General features: G+C 34.6%; 1 protein-coding gene across 7 annotated transcripts in view; it reads left to right on the top strand.

The window, feature by feature from the left end:
* The window catches only part of LOC130048105 (uncharacterized), a 112932-nt gene that overhangs the window by 50957 nt on the left and 48430 nt on the right, over positions 1-13545 (top strand). For 5 of the 7 annotated variants that reach the window (XR_008796935.1, XR_008796933.1, XR_008796938.1 and 2 more), the window contains one exon: positions 900-12048. The gene's annotated coding sequence lies outside the window, so the exon portion shown is untranslated. The remainder of the gene's footprint in view (positions 1-899; positions 12049-13545) is intronic. The other 2 variants (XR_008796936.1, XR_008796934.1) reach the window with 1 other exon arrangement.

Genomic DNA, 13545 nt, shown 5'->3' with positions numbered 1-13545 from the left:
AAGTTTTACATTGAAATATATAGGGAAAATCTTTAGAAATCTTCTTTTCAAGATCCAATGAGCCAGAAGAGCTGAAATTCACATGAAAGCTTCCTGACATAGTGCAGATTCAATTTTGTTCAAATCATGGCCCCCAGGGGTAGGTTGGGGTCACAATAGGGGATCAAAGTTTTACATGAGAATAAATAGAAAAAATATTTAAAAATCATCTTCTCAAGAACCAACGAGCCAGAAGAGATGAGGTTTACATGAAAACTTCCCGACATAGTGCAAATTCAAATTTGTTCAATCATGGCCCCCGGGGGTAGGTTGGGGCCTCAGTAGGGAATCAAAGTTTTACATGGGAAATTGGGAATAAATAGAAAAATCTTTAAAAATCATCCTCTCAAGAACCACTGGGACAAAGGAGCTGAGATTTACATGAAAGCTTCCTGACATAGTGCAGATTCAAGTTTGTAAAAATCATGGCCTCAAGGGGTATAGGTTGGGGCCACAATACGGACTAAGGTTTTACATGAAAATATATATGGAAAGTCTTCAGATATGGGCCAAGGTAACTCAGGTGAGCGATGTGGCCCTTTGGCCTCTTGTGTTTTTTGTTTTGGTCAATATTTGTGTCTATCAAAAAATTAGTGATTTTTAGATGATTTTAGTTTTACAACCTGGATTTAAATAAAACTAAAGCAGTGTTAAGATATATGAAAATGGAAGACTAGTTGTGATTTTGGATGAAAAATCGAAGGACAATGCAAGCTGAGATTTTAGATAATATTATTCATAAAAACCTTCATATCATATACTTTATTAGAAATTTAAAGTTATTACAGGTTGTTTATTATGGCATTTCATATTTAGCTGGGAGTATATCAGAGCAAGAACTATTTGCTTTTATTTTACAGTCAAAAATAAAATGAAGAGCTTTATTCAGCAATATCCAGAATTTCTTAAGGACTATGAAGTGTCTAAACAAAAATTCCTGATCAGAATGAAACTTTTAAACTGCAGAAGAAGGAAAAGAGAGGTGTATTTCCACAATCTTGGAAACATTGCTCAGTAAAAAATTACATTATGGAGTCATCATTTAAAAAGTTGACAAAGTGAACATGTATTTCAGCTCTACATCTACAAGTTTCATGAAAGTTTAAACATGGGGTGTTGTTGGAGTGGTAGTACCTTTGTTCTAAGAAGCAAGTTGATTCAAAGCAGCACACTTTTTATCTAACAAACACAAGAAAACAACTACATGTTAAAAGCATCACAGATATTCTTTATCGCAAAGATCTTAATGGTGACAAAAAATACTTTTTTCTCAGTAGCGTATCTTTCAACAGCAGTCTTAGCAACACATCTACATGCTCTCATTAAGTTTTGTAAAGGTTTGAAATCTGGGTGTAGGTGGAGTGGTAGTACCTTTGTTCTACACTGGTCCACACACCACACACACATTTCAGACTCTTACATCCCCTTACACAAACAGCACTATATAAACAGTCTTTTCAGCAAAACAAATGCCAAGCTATTGTATATTTACCCAAAGGAACACAACTTACATTTCCAATTTGTGTATCTGAAACATGTATATCACCATGTCTCCATACAAAACGGCACTATTCTTTTCAGCAACACATTACCACCCAAGTCAATGTATGATGTACTGTTATGACATTGATAATAACTTCCAATGATATACATAGGCTAATGTATACAATTACATATTATATATTCTGGATGATCTAAATCTATAAATCTTTTAATTTATGAAATGTATTCCATTTCTTCTAAAAACATCTACATAATAATTTTTGCATGCTTTTCTACTTTGTACACATTTGTCCAAGTGGTAACAAAGTTATTTAACAAAGGCGAATTGCCTCTACATTTGCAACTATACACAAAGTATTTTAAATAATAATTAATCAAATTGATCATTTCATTTTCTGAGCTACCCAGCAAAAAGTTTTTTTTATCAACAACAATATTTACTGAAAAAAAATCCCTAAACCAGGACTGCACATTCTTGAAAAATAAAACAACATTTTCACAGTCATACACAACATGCTCTATTGATTCCTTTTGTTTTGCACAAAACGAACATAAATCGTTGTCTATTTTCTTTATTTTTAACAAAAATGATTTGTGATTAAAATTTTATGATTTATACGATATTGTACCTCTACATTTGTAGATATTTGTATCCTTTGTAATAGTAAAAACATTTTTATTAATTGTATTCCACTCTTCTTGAGAGATATCAAATTGTATATCCCACTTCTTTTGACCTGTAGGTTTTTCTTCACAATAATTAAAAATTTGGTAGTTTTTTCTTGTTTCTTTTAAAATACATGAAAGGGGCTATATGTAGAGGAATAGTAGGTTCTTGAACTTTTATAAACTGGTTTATTCCATTAACTCTCATTGCTTTCTTCAATGCTTGTCTTAAACCAGAAAATGAGATTTTACTTTATACATTTCCATGAATTGATTATAATTCATGGTATCTCCATTCTCATCTAACAATGAGTTAACTGTATATACATTATTTTCACACCATTCTTTCAGATATAAAGTTTTTCTATTTATACCTTTATGTTTTCATTGTACTATAAAACACTGTTAACCATAAGTTCAGAAGATTTTTTTTCTCAAAAAGAAAATACAAAAATTTCTCACAAAAGATACTACAATAACTATTTTTACAGCAGCACAAAAACATCCTGTAACAAAAGTCATTCAGCAACACATCTACATGCCCTCATTAAGTTTTGTAGATGTTTGAAATCTGGGTGTAGGTGGAGTGGTACAGTATATCCGCAACGTTATTCTTGACATGATAAACAATAGAGCACGATACACGCACGATAGGATAGGATACATGCACGATACGATAGGATACACGCATGATACGATAGGATAAACGCAAAACCTGATAAACGATCTTCACGATAAACCTGATATAAACGCAAAACATGATAAACGATCTTCATGATAAACGGAAAACCTGATAGGAATGTTGTAAATTTAGAAACGAGTTAGACAGAACGAAATTTTGATACCTACAACATAATTACATTATGTTGATAATAATATTGAAGGATTTCAATGTTCATTATATACCTACATTACGGACAATGCAGATTTTTTGTTTTCTGCGTTCTTGCAGTTGGCAAAATCTATAGGTAACTCAGGAAAACCGCGTTCTCATCGCGGGGTGACTATCAGTTACCTGTCCCCGTCGCGGTAACATTTGTTTAAAACATTGATCGATTTTGTACCATATAATTTCTTTCACCCAAGGTCGTACTTTTTATTATTATTATTATTTATGTTTTTTATGCCATCACAGCTAAAATAAAAAAACTAAAATGCATACGGCATTGAATTCATTATTTGATATCTATATGAATTTTCTCAGCCAATGATTCTAAAACTTATATTGTACGTCACCTAATGTTTAATATATAAATTATACAGGGAATTCACTAAATGTAATATAATGTAGTGGTATCATGCTTCCGTAGCTCTCTTATGCTAATGTATATTACCTTGAATATGAAATAAAACCAAGTAATATTTTGTGTGTAGCGAGGAGGGGGTTATTTTGCATCAAGCTCTAAGTTCACGGCTCATTCAACATCTCAAGTTATTTTCATAAAAAAATCAACCGCACTACACCTGTTAGATATTTTTACACTATGAATGATAATTGATAGTCATAAGTAATTGGAACATAGTTATTTGAATTGATATTTTGTTAACAAAACATAAATAAACTGTTTAAAAAGCATAAACAAACCCCCGCTTGTTTTAAATTCACAATTTTGAAACTCTTAGTGTGTAAAAAATTCAAATAATCATCAAAACCAACATAAATTTCCAGTATCTACACGTACGACTATTGGTACATGTGTACATGTACAAAGTAAAAAGAAAACAACGATGACAGCGGAATTGTGCCCATTTGAGCAGAATTTTGGGGGATGCAACACCCTTGCACCCTTTTAAAACTTAATCTTCTAATGGGTGAAATACAATGTCTCTGAGAATGTTAGCTGTCAAAACACGGGTGATACACAAAATCAGATATAAGGACGCGCACAAGTTCAGCAGTTGCTGTATAAGTAGCATACAAGTGAAAAAAATCGGAAGAAAAAGAACCATTATTAAAATATACATGTATGTGATAAACAATGTAATTTACTGATTTTTCCTTTCAAATCGGAACTCCCTATTTTTCTGTTAGTGTTAATTACCAATAATTGTTTCTAGACAAACAAGTGTTTATGAACTTCAGATGAAGGAGCTTTCAGATTTACTGTCCTCGGTTTTCTTGACAGACCACTGCCTACTTTCCAGACTACTTAGAATTAAATTGTGATAAATTTTCACTCTCTCTGGACAGACAAATACATGTAGCTCTTCTTCTGCCTTAAAATTGACAACTTTATGTCCTCCTTCAAATATACCGTCTTTCCTCGATTCCTAAAAATAGCTTCTTTAACAAAACGAATAAAGGTTTCGGAAAGTATCATACTTTTTCATTAGATTTTATATACGATCCCGATAGTTTCCGAAGCTACACCATAAACGATTTTCACGATAAACGGAAAACCTGATACACGCAAAACACGATAGACCTGATAAATGCAAAACATGATAGAAAACAGAAAACCTGATACACAATAGGATAGGATACACGCACGATACGATAGGATACACGCACGATACGATAGGATACACGCACGATAGAGCACGATAGGAATGTCAAGAATAACGTTGCGGGTACTGTAGTACCTTTGTTCTACACTGGTCCACACACCACACTCACATTCCAGACTCTTATCTAAAACTCATCACATCCCCTTACAGAAACAGCACTATCTAAAATATCTTCTCAGCAACATGACCACTCAAGCTAGGACAGATTTTCACCTTATATACACAAAAAACCCACATTCATGTAATTGTACCCAACACAAGAAAGAACCGAGAAAGATTGAAAAGGTACTATCCTAACCAACCTACATCACCTCGCAGAAACAGTGCTTCATTTATGTCCTGAGGTAAACACGAACTACAGTCACAAGCCTCCAGGAGATGATCATGGACTTCAAGCAGTGACCAGAGTTGACCAAAGACTACATCCACTAATTGCACAGATTTGACCATAGACTACAACAAGAAGTACATAGTAGTTGACCATGAACAACAATCACAAGCAGCCAGTGGAGGAAGGTAAACTATAGCTGGATGGACTACAATGGATGTCTACAATGGACCACCATGGACCTAAAAAAATAGTCGGTATTTAATTTGTTTTGTATGTTATATGATATATCTGTACAGTGCATACACTGTACATGAAGTACTCGCCTAATGCAATAGTTATACAAGTGTAACCATCAAATCAGCATTTATTCATAATAGAATTCCAGTCTTTTTGTCTATTTTGTCTTTAATCCAGATTATTCTATATATGTAAGAAATGTGATTAAAGCCTGGTTTACGTTAACTACGATGACCGTCCGATTAATTTATGTATGAATGTCCATGAGATTTATAGAGCATTGTAAGAGGCCATGGTGTTCATGTTTACATTAAATATGGACATCTGTTATCATGACATTGTTTGCAGCTCCTCCAAAGAGGTCAGGTTAATCCATACATTGACTATATGGAAATTATTTTAACATTGTGCATTTTATGTAATAGTCTCTGCTAGATATCCACAATTCTCTCTTGGAAATTGTATGGAGCCCTCACGACTCTCGTGCTATAGGCTGTGCGAAGTCAGTTCTTGAAAACTTCCAACCAACAAGACAATAGGTCCTGCCAGTTAGACATACTGCTTACACTGGATATGCAAATTGGATGTAGTTTATTATAAACTATAATGGAATACTGCAAATTATGAGAAAATAAAAATTTCCATGATCAGGGCAATTCTGTGAAATGACCATGGAGAGATTGTGGAATACATTGTACGTCATGTGCACAGGCTATGCACTTACGATTCTTAAAATTTTGAAAACTTTAAACTTAACAATATCATAGAGGCCACAGAGTTCGTAATTCCGGATGAAAATCTCGCATTTGCCACCAGCCATCGCATGGAAACCAGACAGCATTGTATATGGACAGAATCTATGGGAATATCAAAGGACAAATTTATGTAAACCAGGCTTTAGATGTGAATTCATTTTATTGATAGACCATGTATGTTAAACTTCATCAAAAATGTTATGACAAAGACTTTAGGCCATTTGTTACTGCAACGTAGGGAGTTTGTTATAGATGTATTTAATTTCATGTTGGATTAGATATCGTAATTTTTCGTGCCTGGGAGAAAACAACGAAATTGCTTGTTTCACTCTTTTGATAGAGAAATCATGCTTCATAAGAGGTGTTTTAAAGAACCATTAATAAAAATTTTGGTGTAATGAGCTACCTTAAGCATACTTTACCAGTCGTATAACTTTGATACAAAATGGCAGTTAAATTGCTTTTGATATTACATACACAGATAGCATAGGAATCACTGTGCATTATTGGTATATCACTACATTCTTCATACTTGCATGACTACTATGGCTTGTAACCATAAACAAAAACAACTTCCTGTACAATCATTTTTTATGCCCCCCGCCACAACATGGTTGGGGCATATAGTTTACCCTTTTCCGTCCTTCTTTCGGACTTTTTTTTCTAAATGCCTAGAGATATTGAATTGATTTTTAGTGTGCAGGTGTAAATTGATGAGTTACAGATTTAGTTTGAGTTTTGTTCTGGTTCCTAGATTTTTGATGGAGTTGTGCCCCCTTAACTTAGAAAAATTACTCTTACAACCAGTTTTCTGGACTTTTTTATTGCAATTGTTTGTCGTCCATCGTGTGTTAACAATTGAACATTTTTAACTTCTTCTTGGTAACTACCAGTGCAATTCTTTTCAAATTTGGTTTGAAGCGTCTTTGGGACAAGGGGGACATAAATTGTAAATTTCAGGACTCCAGCACCCCTGGGGCCTTAGGGACGGGATAAAAACTGCCCAAATTGACCAATTTAAAAAAAAACTTCTTCTCAAGAACCACACATGTGTAAGAAAAACTAAATGCATGATGATGTAGAGCAGGAAGGCCTCTACCAAAATTGTAAATTTCATGATCCCCAGGGTAGGGGTTTTGACCAAAATTGGCATATAGTGTTTAATGTGTAAAACACTTAAATAACATTTTCTTTAGTGCTATTGATACTTTATTGAAACTAAATGGATATTTAGAAAGAACAGGTAGTCCTTTACCAAAATTGTAAATTTGATGATCCCAGAGGTAGGGGTTTTGGTATCAGAGTAGGGCCAAAATGGTCAGTTGTTAAATTGGGTGAACAATAGACATTTTTAACTTCTTCTTGATAACTATCATTCTAATTATTTTCAAATTTGGTATGAATCATCTTTGGAACAAGGGAGACATAAGTTGTAAATTTCAGGATACCTGCATGCACCCCTGGGACCTTAGAGGCAGGGTAAGAACTGCCCAAAACTGACCAATTTTCAAAAATCTTCTTCTCTAGAATCACACGTACTAACGAAAAACTAAATGCATAAAGATATAAAGCAGGAAGGTTTCTACCAAAATTGTAAATTTCATGATCCCCAGGGTAGGTTCTGACCCCAAGGTGGGGCCAAACGTAGTATATAGTGTTTATTCATTTCATGTGCACAACAATTCAAGCATGCATATGGTCCTTCCTTTATGCAATATTATTTAATTGTGATTTCCCGCGTTTGCAAGGGATTTCATCTAGCATATTATTAACTCATCTGAGCTGAAAGCTCAAGTGAGCTTTTCTGATCGCCTATTTTCTGTCATCTGTCTGTCCATCTGTAAACTTTTCACATTTTCGTCTTCTTCTCCAGAACCACTGGGCCAATTCCAACCATAATTGGCCAAAAACATCCTTGGGTGAAGGGCTTTCAAGTTTGCTCAAACGAAGGACCATGCCCCCTTCGAAGGGGAGATAATCACAAAAATGCAAAAATAGGGTGGCATCATTTAAAAATCTTCTCAAGAACCACTGAGCCAGAGGAGCTGAAATTTACATGAAAACTTCCTGACACAGTGCAGATTCAATTTTGTTCAAATCATGGCCCCCAGGGGTAGGTTGGGGCCTCAATAGGGGATCAAAGTTTCACATGGGAATAAATAGGGAAAATCTTTAAAAATCTTCTCAAGAACCACTGGGCTAGGAAAGTACAAATTTACATGAAAGCTTCCTGACATAGTGCAGATTCAAGTTTGTAAAATCATGGCCCCTGGTGGTAGGATGGGGCCACAATAGGGATCAAAGTTGTATATGCGAATATATAGGGAAAATCTTTAAATATGGGCCAAGGTGACTCAGGTGAGCGATGTGGCCCTTGGACCTCTTGTATTATGTAAAGCCTTTCATCAGTGTATACACTTTTGAGGGCATTGAGGATTTAAGAACACATTTTATTTTATACTGTTGCTATTAGAATTTAGCTTAGATATTCAGAACAGGATTTTGTTTTTAGATTTCATATCCCTTGGGACTAGAGATACTTTTAACTAGACAAGTAATCAGTTGACCGATAAGGCTTGTGGGTCTCTTGTTGATGGAGTTGTGCCCTGTTTGAAAAATTAATGTTAGGACCAGTTTTCTGAAATTTTTCTAAATGCCTTGAGATATTGAACTGATGTTTTGTATGCAGGTGTATATTGATGTCGAGTTACAGATCAAGTGTGAGTTTTGCTCCGGTTCGTTGATTTTTGATGGAGTAGTGCCCCTTGAACTTAAAATTTTTAGACTTTTTTCTATATGCTGTGAGATATTGAACTGATTTTTTGTATGCCTGCATGCAGATGTGTATTACTGAGTTACAGATCAAGTTTGAGTTTTGTTCCTTTTCATTGGTTTTGATGGAGTGGTGCCCCTTTAACCTAGAAAAATTAATTAATTTATTTTATGACTGTTAAAACATATGAAGGCTTATTGTTGAAATCTTCATTTCACTAAATGTGTGTAACATACAATCTGAATACCACATTCAATGCTATACTTTGATGAATTTCCTACATTTGAATTTACTGCAGGTGAGGCAATTCGTGCCATGCCAAAACATCTATTTAATATTAGATTAGCAATTTAAGTTAAAGGAATCATAATGTGTACTGTTTGAGAATGATTTTAAGAAGGAAAGATTTATTAGTCATGTGAAAGTTTAACTAATCTTGTTAAAGTTATATTGTGAGAAGATAAGGTTTTTACCAATGTTTGTACAGTTTCTGTACAGTACACATTTTATATTACTCATTATAATGTACCATGCAATTATGTAACTGTACATGGATACTTTAAAATGAGCTACAATGAGCCCAGAGGTTCTGGGTGAAACCCCTGCCTAAGAGCAGATAATACAGTTGATGGAAACTTCCAATTAGTTGATACCTAATATTAGATTTGATTGGAGATCAAATGTTAAAGTAATTATATATATCACTGAATTTGTGCAAATTTAGGTATCAATATATTTGAAAAAGGGTTTACGTTATAAAGCAATTGTTAGTTTAAATATTTAGAGACTATTTATAGAATATGAAAATCATATAAGAATTTTTTTAAAAATGTGGGAAAGCTTTTTTGCATTGATAAATAGATATTAAAAAACATAATTATGAAATATAATGAGGAAATGGATTACAATACCATGCAGATTATTTTTAAATTGAGGAAACTTAGTAATCCACATCTGTTCACATAGTCCAATATTCATCACTTTTCTACACTACAAATATTTGTCAAGGTGTACACTTAAACAAAACCTAGTAATTAAAGAATCCTTAAGGTAACTCCATACTTGCCTGATAAAAGTATAGAATTTATTTGTATTTGGTTAAAACTAATAAATTGTCAAAGAAAATATATAGGTTATTGCACTTTTTAAGATGTGAGACATACATAATGCAGCATAATATGATACAAGTCTACTCTTGGACAGTAGCACTTGAAAGCAAAAGGGTTCATGATCTAAATGCATTCAATTTGATGATAGCATAAAAAATCTATTTAGATAGTGTGATCATGTCGAAGCATATACATCCATATTATTAGCAAACATCCAGTTGAAAAAAACATTACCTGCAGGTCTAGCTGTTATACAAACTACATAATATGTAGAGCCGGGGGAGGGAAAACAGAATTCTTTTAAATGTGGCCTAAACAGAATCGTAAATATCAACATCAGAAAATTGTAATTATCCTTAAATAGCATTTTCAAAATTTTATAAAAAGTGGTAATAATATATATGATATTATTCATATCAATTTCATGAAACTATTTCTTTTCAAAAATATTTTTTAAGAATGTTTCTGAAAAATAAATAAAATCTATCACATAATGGACTTGATAAAGGAATGAATGAAAACAGAGTTATTGCCCTTGGATTCAATATTTTGAACCATATCTCATATAGGATATAACTTAGAATTTTTAGATGTTTAACAAGATTTTTTTTTACAATACCTATCAGAAAGGACTGAACAAAATTTATGTTCTTATCATGCTTAAATCTATTGATGTTCCATGAGGATGGAACTACTTTAAATGTTAGTTGTCAAATGGTTTGCACACAAAATAGAAAAATGGTATACTAGTACTTATTTTGTTAATCGTAAATTTTAAATGGCTTAATGTTTCCTGCTGCTGGGGGACTCATGGCCAAAAGTGTCCATGGTATCGATCAATGTTAGTAAAACAAAACCACATATTCAGTTCACCTGAACTTACAAGTATTATATTCTTTAAAAATATTTTGTTATTTTATGATGCTGATTTTAGTGTTTCTACTGTTTGTTGTCAGGTGTCTGTCATGTTTCTGTACAACTTTTCATCAAGTTTATAACTCCTTCCAGAAAATGGCCATTTTCTGGCAGTCCTATACTGTAAATATATTATATTTGGCATATTGTTTTGGTACTTTCTGTCAGTCTGTCCATCTGTAGTTGAAACCATTTCTGAAAGGATGAATGTATATTGTTTGATGTCCCGCTTGAGAATATTTTCATTCATATGGAGACATCACCATCTCTATGGTGCCACACCTGCTGTGATACAGGACTTTGGTTTTTGCGATATCATCCGAAGGACCACCCCATTTAGTCGCCTCTTATGACAAGCAAGGGGGTACTAAGGACCTATTCTAACCCAGATCTTTAAGAAGTATACTACAGCATCATAATGGCTGACTGATCTTTTAAACATGAATGAAAATGTAAACATCAGCAATATTTGTAATACTATATTCCTTTAAAATTTTGCCTTAAGCTGGGTATAGCTCAGTCAGTTGATGTGTCGATCGACTGCTGATCTGTAGATTGCGACAGATACATATATAAACAGGGATAAGCAACTCCTACAGTGGCATGTTTACAACTTTAAATATGTGACGGTCCCACCTATAAATTCTTAATTCCTATTTATTGGTTTGATAATGAAGTTGTTGTTGATTTAAGTTTATTTCACTCCTATCATAAATTGGAATTTAACCTAGCATACATGTGTAACAAGTTTTGATCAACAAATATACTTATATTAACAAAAAAATATATTAACAAAAAAAATAGGCAAATTAATTGTAAACATTTTCTGAAATAGTTTAAATTGACTTATGTGTCACCTTTTGAAACTTCATTTTCATTTTACCTTGAAGTGAAACATCTAAAAATATTGTATCTGCAATGTTTTGCCATAATATCAAATTGGGGGAAGTTGCTAATTTCTGTTTTAATTATGCCTTTAATTGTGAGTTCAAGTCCATGAGTTAGGATTTTAATTTTTTTTCCCCAGATTACTTTTTACTAAAACTGCATAGGGGGTTACTGAATATAATAAATTTGAAAGTTTTCAATTTCCAGCTCCAGCTCACACAGCCTTGTCTACCTACCTGTCCAGCAGTCGGCCTACTGCACTGTACCTGTCAAGATGTTTACCTGTTTTCTATGTTTTTTGGTTGAAGCTTTGCCACATTTAAGGTAAGGCATTATTTTTATGCCTTGTGTTTACCATTACATCATGTAATACCTCGGTTACATGATATTAGCATCGCAGGTAAATCCAGCATTTTTGCAATATTTGCAAACGTGATGATATACTGTATACTTCTTGTCATATTTTGAAAAATGTTGTGTTGAGAATTTAGTATTTACACATGTGTAACGGGGAGAACAACGGACCAGACCGGGCCCCATGAATCTCTAGTCAGGTGCTCTACCAACTGAGATATCTGGCCACCAGCGATCGAAACTGGCTGACCGCTACATTCCTCCATCCTTAAATGTCTTCATACCAGAAGACATCAACCCCTGGCAGGCATTTTCACCTGTGAGTTCCAGGGGCTGGTCACAGCACCAAATGTAACAGGGAGAAAATGCAACAGACCAGACCGGGATTCGAACCCAGGCCCCCTGAATCTCTAGTCAGGTGCTCTACCAACTGAGATATCTGGTCACTGGCAATCGAACCCGGCTGACCGCTACACATGTATTTATGATACTCCAACATTTGAACCATTATGCCATTGAATATGTCGTGTTGAGCGTTAGATATTCAAATGTGTATTTATGGTATATATATTCAATATTATTGAATTTGTTGTGTTGAGCGTTTAAAACGTGTATTTACGATATATTCAAATATCTGATTCAGAACCATTTTGCTAGTAAAATTTGTCATATTGAGCGTTTGATATTGAAATGTTTATGTATGATATTCTAGCAGTTCAACCACTTCGTTTACATACATGTTGACAGATAGCATGTGGTGATAGTTTACTTTGTTATAGTGAACATTATATTAACATTACAGGACATTATATCATTTGAGTGTAACAGGAAGGGAGAAAATGCAACGGACCAGACTGGGATTCGAACCCGGGCCCCCTGAATCTCTAGTCAGGTGCTCTACCAACTGAGCTAACTGGCCACCGGCGATCGAATCCCGGTCTGGTCTGTTGCATTCTCTCCCTTCCTGTTACATTTGGTGCCGTTGACCACCCCTGGTCTTACAGGTGAAGGTCCTGTCAAGGGCGAAAAGAACCTGGGTTGTGTGTGTCTTCGAGGGCGAAGACAACTTAAGGAGGGAGGAATGTAGTAAAGAGGGCTAAATGGACTGTGGATATCGGCCTGGATAGCTCAGTGGTTAGAGCACCTGACTAGTAATGCAGGGGTCCCGGGTTGGATTCCCGGTCCAGCCAAAGATTTTTTCCTCTCTCCTATTCTAATTTCAAATTGGTGCCGTAGACCAGTCCCTAGAACTGACAGGTGAAAATGCCTGCCAAGGGATAAAGATCCTGGGTTGATGTCTTCAGGTGTGAAGACATTTAAGGAGGGAGGAATGTAGCGGTCAGCTGTGTTCGATCGCCGGTGGCCAGTTAGCTCAGTTGGTAGAGCACCTGACTAGAGAATTCAGGGGGCCCGGGTTCGAATCCTGGTCTGGTCCGTTGCATTTTCTCCCTTCCTGTTACATTTGTA

Source organism: Ostrea edulis, chromosome 7 (assembly GCF_947568905.1).
Source record: "Ostrea edulis chromosome 7, xbOstEdul1.1, whole genome shotgun sequence".
Taxonomy (NCBI): domain Eukaryota; kingdom Metazoa; phylum Mollusca; class Bivalvia; order Ostreida; family Ostreidae; genus Ostrea; species Ostrea edulis.
Note: the sequence above shows the minus strand (reverse complement) of the source record. Positions and strands in the feature narration are given on the sequence as shown.